Source organism: Myotis davidii, unplaced genomic scaffold (genome assembly GCF_000327345.1).
Source record: "Myotis davidii unplaced genomic scaffold, ASM32734v1 scaffold927, whole genome shotgun sequence".
Lineage (NCBI taxonomy): Eukaryota > Metazoa > Chordata > Mammalia > Chiroptera > Vespertilionidae > Myotis > Myotis davidii.
The window spans coordinates 726094-733707 of NW_006298625.1; positions in this window are offsets into that span (position 1 = coordinate 726094).

A 7614-nucleotide genomic window follows, 5' to 3' on the forward strand; every position below is an offset into this window, starting at 1 on the left:
TTAACAAATGTGCTTGTTCTTCACTTTTTCCTTTTTATCATATATTACTTTCAAATAAAAGACATTTTAATTGGATTAATTTCCAGTTTTTATATAAGCAAAATACTGCAGTAAATAGTTTTGATTTGATTTATTTCTTACATATTCTGTGAAACTACATGTCCCCTTGCTCTAATAGAATTTAGTGCACTAAATTTCAGAATACAATAACTTATTTAATGACTTTCTAGTGTGCTCAAATGATACCCTCCAATGACTCATGAGATTGTCATTATTTCTCTGGCATTTAAGTCGGTCAAAAATTATTACAAATCAATCCTCGTTCCATTGTTATGCTTCATCTTTTTGAAGCTGAGCTAGTTGTAGAACTTACTTCAATTAAATAATTTATGACTTTTTAATTAGTTAGAATTTTCCGAGAAGTAAAAACATGTGTTTCATCCCCATGAACACTAATTTGTTTGGTTCTGTTCCCTGGTTTTTGACTGTTCACAAGCTAGCCATTGAAAGGAATTTTTTTCACAATAAACAGCTGAAGCTAGAGAGTTGGTGATAAAGTAAAACTCTACCTACTGTACTGGAAAGGGAACTGGATCATATTCTACTGCAACATCAGTACTTTCAGCAACAAAAAGCCACACATAACTCAAGAGAAGTTGGTTAGATGTTTTAATATTGTTTTGGTGTCAGCTTAATTTTATTCTGAATTAAGGAATTTTAGTACATGGGATATAGCATCAAGGTAGAACTCAGAAGAGACATAAGTAAAAAGTGCTCTATCATATTTAGTCTTTAAAACATTTTATGATCACAAAAAATATTACTTGCCAGCAAAGCTTACTTTTTTTCTGAAATTTAAGAATGGATTTTGATTGCAAGTTTAAAATATTATATTACTTATTATATTGACATTTATATGCATTCATTTCCCATTTAATAACCATTTGGTGAATTTGAATAAAGCGAATACATTGTACTGGGTTTTAATTAATGCAGGGACTCTATTTCTGCCACTTCTCTCATCCTTCTGCTTGTTAAAGTCTTACTATATTTTATATTTGTTATAAACTATTCCATGATATATATTAATCCTTTTATTATAATTATTGGATTATTGTAATTATACTTTCTTCCTGCATAAATTTTGTATATCTAATTACACATGTATGTGCTTAAAGATCTATCCCTTAACATTTAAACTCAGTTTCAATTGATTAAAAATTTGATTTAATGTTTAACTTCTATCTATGTCTTTTACTTTTATCTCACCTTATAGTTAATCTTCATTTAATTACTCCTCTGTTATTTCAATTTAAAAATCTTTCCTGGGATACCAAAGACACCTTCCTCCTACCTACCTATGATGTGCTTAGTACTCAAATTAATGCCTTTTTGCTAATGTCTTCAATGCTTTTTACATTATGGCCTCAATTTACTATTTGCAATTACAACCCAATCCTCTGCTCTTGTCCAGATGGAATTCAGTGAGCTACCAGATATATAAGATTCATCTTAGGAAATACAAAGATGCATTATAGGATGAGCAGAGGGTGGCAGGGAGTGGAGTACTATGGGGAGGGTCCATTTTTAGCAGTAGCAGGACCAGAATGGTAATACATAATCCTACAGCCAAAGTAGATCTATGCCTTATAGTGAACCTACTCTACCTATGGTCCTGCAAGGCCTGGCCCCTGCTGCCTCTCAGACTTCCTCTCAAACCACTTTCTGTTGACTCACTACTTACTATTCTGGTCTTCCTTTTTCCCTGAAAGGTAAATTGTTACTGAATAAGGGAGGGCCTTTGGCATTCTCGCTCTTTGAAATTCTCTTAGTTCTTTACATGGCTGCCAGTTTCCCAGTTTTCAGGTATTGCTCAGCTCCCTAATGTCAGTTCTCTTCTTTCGGTGACCACCTCGTCTATTACAGTTCCCCTCTGCCCGACTCATTCTATCATGCAGCAGGTAAAAGCTTCTGTGGAATTCTGAAGGTAGCATGGAATACAGCTGATAAAATGGCAAATGTGTAGCTCCCATCTTTTTCTTTATTAAGTTCCTAGAGGGCGTGGACCATCTTTTTATCCCTAATACTCAGCAAAATACAATGTACAACATATAGTAGGTGATAACATTGTTAAAGTGAGTTAAATTTCAATATATATCCTTCCACCTTTCCCTATTTCTGAATAGATTAAGGATAAAAACAGGTAAGACCAAACAGTGAAGCTTCACAATAATTTTTGTATTTTTGTGACAAAACTACCTTCCTCCCTCCCCATAAGCAGTAGTCTTCTTGGAATACTGACCCTTTCAAACATAATATTTGAAGTGCTGAGTCTAAGCCACTTGATCATTGATGTCGTGTTTTATAATAAGAAACATTTTTTTTCTTTTTCATACTATTCTTAAATTTTATTTTCTGTCAAAGTAACAACACATACAGATGGAAAAGTTTTTTAAAAAACACACACACATAATTTAAAGCAATGCATGCTCATCTCTTCTCATTCTCAGACCCAATCCCAGATAAAACCATTTTTTTAATGGTTTCTACTTTTATCTCATTTGCTGAGCACTTCCCTAATTAATATGAAAGTAGTGCGAGGATACTCAATCATTGTCTAGAGCAGGTGGTAAGGTGCATCTTCCTACCAGTGCAGTATAAAAATTAATTGTTACAGGTGTATCCCTTGCATTGAACTTTTCACTAGCTGAGACTGTAAATTTTTTTGAGAGCAAAATAGTCATGAATAAATGTCATAAAACCTAAGAGAAAAAGATAAACACGACAAAATACTACACTTCCAATTTTGAAGGCTTGAAATAAGAACAACTTTGGAAATCAAAGTGAATGTTAATAACAAAAGGAAGGAGTTCAGAAATGATGATGTTCGCTGCCCTACACAAACGCTTTCAAGAAGCATCGTCCCCCTGGGTTCCTTGTGCTTTAACTTTACATGTCTTATTTAAGACCTACAATGAAACTACTAGGAAGGTATCAAATGATGCGCTGCAAACAACGCAAATGAGGAAACAGACTTAGAGTCATTCAATGACCAGGAATACCAGGCTTCAGCCCTGTGTCATGACTGCGAGTCCATCCTTCATTACATTAGCATTGGCTCTTCGCTCCGGGAAGCTAAAACCATAGTGCATACTTTCACCTTTTTTTTACTACTGTTATTTTACTGGCTAATCAAGAAATATGAAAATTTAGTTGGCATTTCAATATGATTTGATTCATTCTAATAGAAAATTATGATTTTATACATTTGTTTTCTCTCCTTGATGATATGGAATATGAATTTTTCTCAATCTCAATGAATGAATTCCCCATTAGAAAAGAAAAAGAGAGTCAGAAAAATTAATCTAGATTGGTTCTGCTATCCAAGGGATTGTGAAAGAGAAAAGGAAAAGTGTATATACTGTTTCCTTCTCTAATCGAACAGAACTCATAAACCTATTGTGCCCATAAATAAATATGAGCATATTCTTAATGAGGTATTTTTGTTCTATTCACCCCATATGTATGCTTTATAATTAAGGAATTTTCTTACCTTACCAGGGGTGGGCAAACTTTTTGACTCGAGGGCCACATGGGTTCTTAAACTGGACCGGAGGGCCGGAACAAAAGCACGGATGGAGTGTTTGTGTGAACTAATATAAATTCAAAGTAAACATCATTACATAAAAGGGTATGGTCTTTTTTTTCAATAGTTTTATTCATTTCAAACGGGCCGGATCCGGCCTGCGGGCTGTAGTTTGCCCACGGCTGTGTTAGACCCTATTTTAGACTTTGGACTTTATGCAGTTCTAGAACACTAAATGAAAATAACAAAAACAATTAAGAGCTGAAAATTTAACAGATTTAATCATGGAATAATGATAGGTGAAACTTTAGGGAGTATTGTAAATACTAAACCTGAAGATAGCTGCCAAGCTCTGTTCACTGTACATAAATTTCACATTTATTTCAGAATAACAAAACTGTTTTAATTTAAATTGAGCTCTCCAAATCATTTTTTAAAATAATCTATCAGATACAATAATGAGAATATGCCAAAACCTTTAAAATCCAATAATATCTATAGTAAATTTATGTAGCTCCATTTAATTTTCAAATCAATGTACTAGCATACAAACTTAAATATGTTTACCACAACTAAGAACCTTCAGAAAAATACAATTCAAGGCTAAAACCTTAAGTCCTTGCCAGGGTCCCCTACAACAAAATCATCTCTTTTTCTTTCTCCTCTTATCTATTCTTGAAATTTACTTTGACTCCTCATATTGTGAAGTAGCTGTTGGTTTTACAGAGCCTACAGCACGCTCTACTCAGACATTTGCATTCAGTTGCTCTGAAGTCTCACCTGGGACCTATCTAGAGTAGTTACAGATGTTTCATAAATTCATCATGTGAAGCTCTGCCATCCCAACTGAAGCACACACCTCTTTCTCTCTCTCTCTCTCTTTTTTGCCTTTTAAATTCTCAAGATGATATCTATTTGTGCATGTCTGTTTCTTAAAACACAAACTTCTAGAGATCAGTATTTTGTAACCCCTCGGAACTTATCAAAATTCCTTTCAAAGAGGTGATGTGGTAATGAGTTTGTATCAGAAAAGCCAGAGTACAGTGCTTTCATGATACTTTCCCATACTGCAAAATACCATTTTCTCTACCTGATTTGTTTCACTTATAAAAAACATTGCCAGATTGGAAGTCAAATTTTTAGTTTTTTAAAATATCATCTATGTGAAAGCCAGACATAACCTTATTTCTTTTTGAAAAATACTTGAGAATTGTTTTTACCTTAGGTTATTTATGCAATTACTTTTAAAGAAGCACTTTTTCCTGCCCTAGCTGGTTTGGCTCAGTGGATAGAGCATTGGCCTGTGGACTGAAAGGTCCCAGGTTCGATTCTGGTCAAGGGCATGTACCTTGGTTGCGGGCACATTCCCCAGTAGTGGGTGTGCAGGAGGCAGCTGATGGATGTTTCTCTCTCATCGATGTTTCTAACTCTCTATCCCTCTCCTTTCCTCTCTGTAAAAAATCAATAAAAATATATATTTTTTCAAAAAGAAGCACTTTTTCCTTTGTGAGGTGACAATTTTCCCTCACAATCTAAAAAAGCATGTTATTTTAAGTGTCAAAGAATGCTGACCTTCCCAACATCCACCTTCAAATGTAGTTATTGTATATATTATCTCCTTCTTGCCATAGCAACCTTTTCCTTTACCAGAACCCTCGCCACTTTGAAAAGTAATGAACTAATATTACACTTTTCACATAAATTAAACAATGCATATATAACCTTTCAAGCAGTGCCTATTACATAGAAAAACCTAATTTATGATAACAATTATGAAATTCTACCCACAATTTGACTGCTTAATTTCTTTTCCAAAACATTAAACTCTAAAACACTGTCCAGATTAATCAAATATTATTTCTTTAAATGTTAGAATAAGTAAAAGTAGATTAATAATAATAGTTCTCCATTTAATTTTTTTTCAGTTCTTCATTCCTAGCATGTTTAATTTAGTTAATTCCTTAAGGCAAGACTTATTTTTGTATTTGGGAATGAAAGAAACAATGAGATCCATTTCTGAAACACTATATTTCACTCTTGTAATCATATCTAATTCTTTTTATGTAGCATTCAACATTGAACATATTTTCATTTTATCTCTGTGAATTCAGTAAGTGGAAGAGAGCCATTGTCTAAACAGTACAAAGAAAGCTAAGGCTATATTAATCAGTGATGCATTTATTTTCTCCCTGGAAGTGAAAGATCAATTAATTCCAACAATAGTATCATATTATAAATTGTGTTTCAATTGAGCAATCCTGAAAGGATTCATTCCATCTAGTGTTGTGCTCTTCCTTCTTGAAATTCCGTAAGAGTATAATGAGCAGTACATAACAGAGACATGGCTCATGTTGTTTTCAAAAGGTATTCGGAATGATTTCTTTCTTTCAGAAAGAATCTCTTGCCTAAAGCTTGATTTTCTACAATTCCTATTTTTATTAGCAATGTCTAAATTTTAAAAAAAACAGTCTACGTTTTGATTGACAACATTTTTCACTGTGAGACTGAGGTGACAACCAGCTAAGCATGTTAAAGAGTTTTTAGATACTTGAGAGCAGTTAAAGTCCTCATTTAAAGTGTTAGGTTCTCTATTCACAGGTAAGAAACAAAATTCTAAAAAGAGTATAGCACGTAGGTAATTTTGTTTAGCACTAATTTATCAAATTGCTGTCTTAGTTGTGAACGTGGCTGGGGTTCTTGAAGTTGTTTAGCTTTGTTTTATTTTAAGTTCACCAGTGGTATTGATTTTTTAAAAAGCAGTTTTCAAGGAATCAGGAAAAGTAAATTCGGTATCTGGTGAGCAACCATTTAGCTGAGTCCTTTGTTTCCCTCTTTTAAAGGAATTTGGACTTTAACTTTAGAATGTGCAAGAAGGCCAAAATAATTTTTGATTACATGATAACAATAAGAAAAATCCAGAAAAATGGAGTTCATATTTATAATAAATGTGACAACAAAAAAGAACCACCTTCCCCCATTCATTCAAGAGTGTATACCATACTAATGACTTGTTTGCTAAAAATTTTACAGCTAAGTGACACATCTGAATGACTTAATAGCCATAACAAGTGCTAGTGAATTCTATTAGTAACCCATTATGGATTGATATGCCACTTATACTTACATAGAATTTTCCACATTGTGAAATATAAATTAGTATGTATTTTCTGAGAGAAAAGCATGCAGGGCAACCAACTAACTCAAGATATTAGGCAATTACCTGCAGGGAGAAGCAGAAATGTGACCACTGAACTGGGAGACATAGCAGGACAATGATAAGAAGAATTCAGCTGCAATAGTAACAATTAGTGCAGGCCAACTGTGAACTGATGAAAGGCCTAGAAGCCAAAATAAAGCAGAATTTGCACACTCTACCAGCTTCCCTGCAGAGACTCTATTAAGTGCTCACAGAAACCAATGTGGTGAGAGATCTGACTTTTGTCAGAAACTATGCAAGCCAGAAGACATTGGATTAACTTCTTAAAGTACCGGCAGGAATTCTTTACCCACACAGTGAAATTATGATATTAAAAATAAAGTTGAAAGATAGACTTTCTTAAATAAAAATTGAGATAATTAGTTTCCAGTAGGTTTGTGCCATAAAACTTTTAAGACAGAGCAAATACATACTATAGAGAAACTTGAATCTACATAGATATACATGTAGATGAGAAACAAGACTAAAAATTAAGGATAAAATAAATTTATTTTCTTATTTGCTCTAAAATTAAATATCTAAAACAAAATTTGCAGCAATGTGTTTTAGGTTGTTGCATACATAAACTAAAATGTATAGCAACAATAGCACAAAGGAGGGAGAAGGAATTGAAAATATTCAGTTGTGAGAAACACACTACATGTGAATTGAATCCGTATAATAGTAATTAAAGTTACACTCTAATTAAAGATGTCTATCTGTAATCTTATGTGCCCTGCCAGCACGATGAGCCTGAGAGGGGGCGGTGAAGGATTGAGAAAAGACAGGCAAGAGAAGAAAGCTGGGTCTGGGTGGGACAATGTCCGCTCAG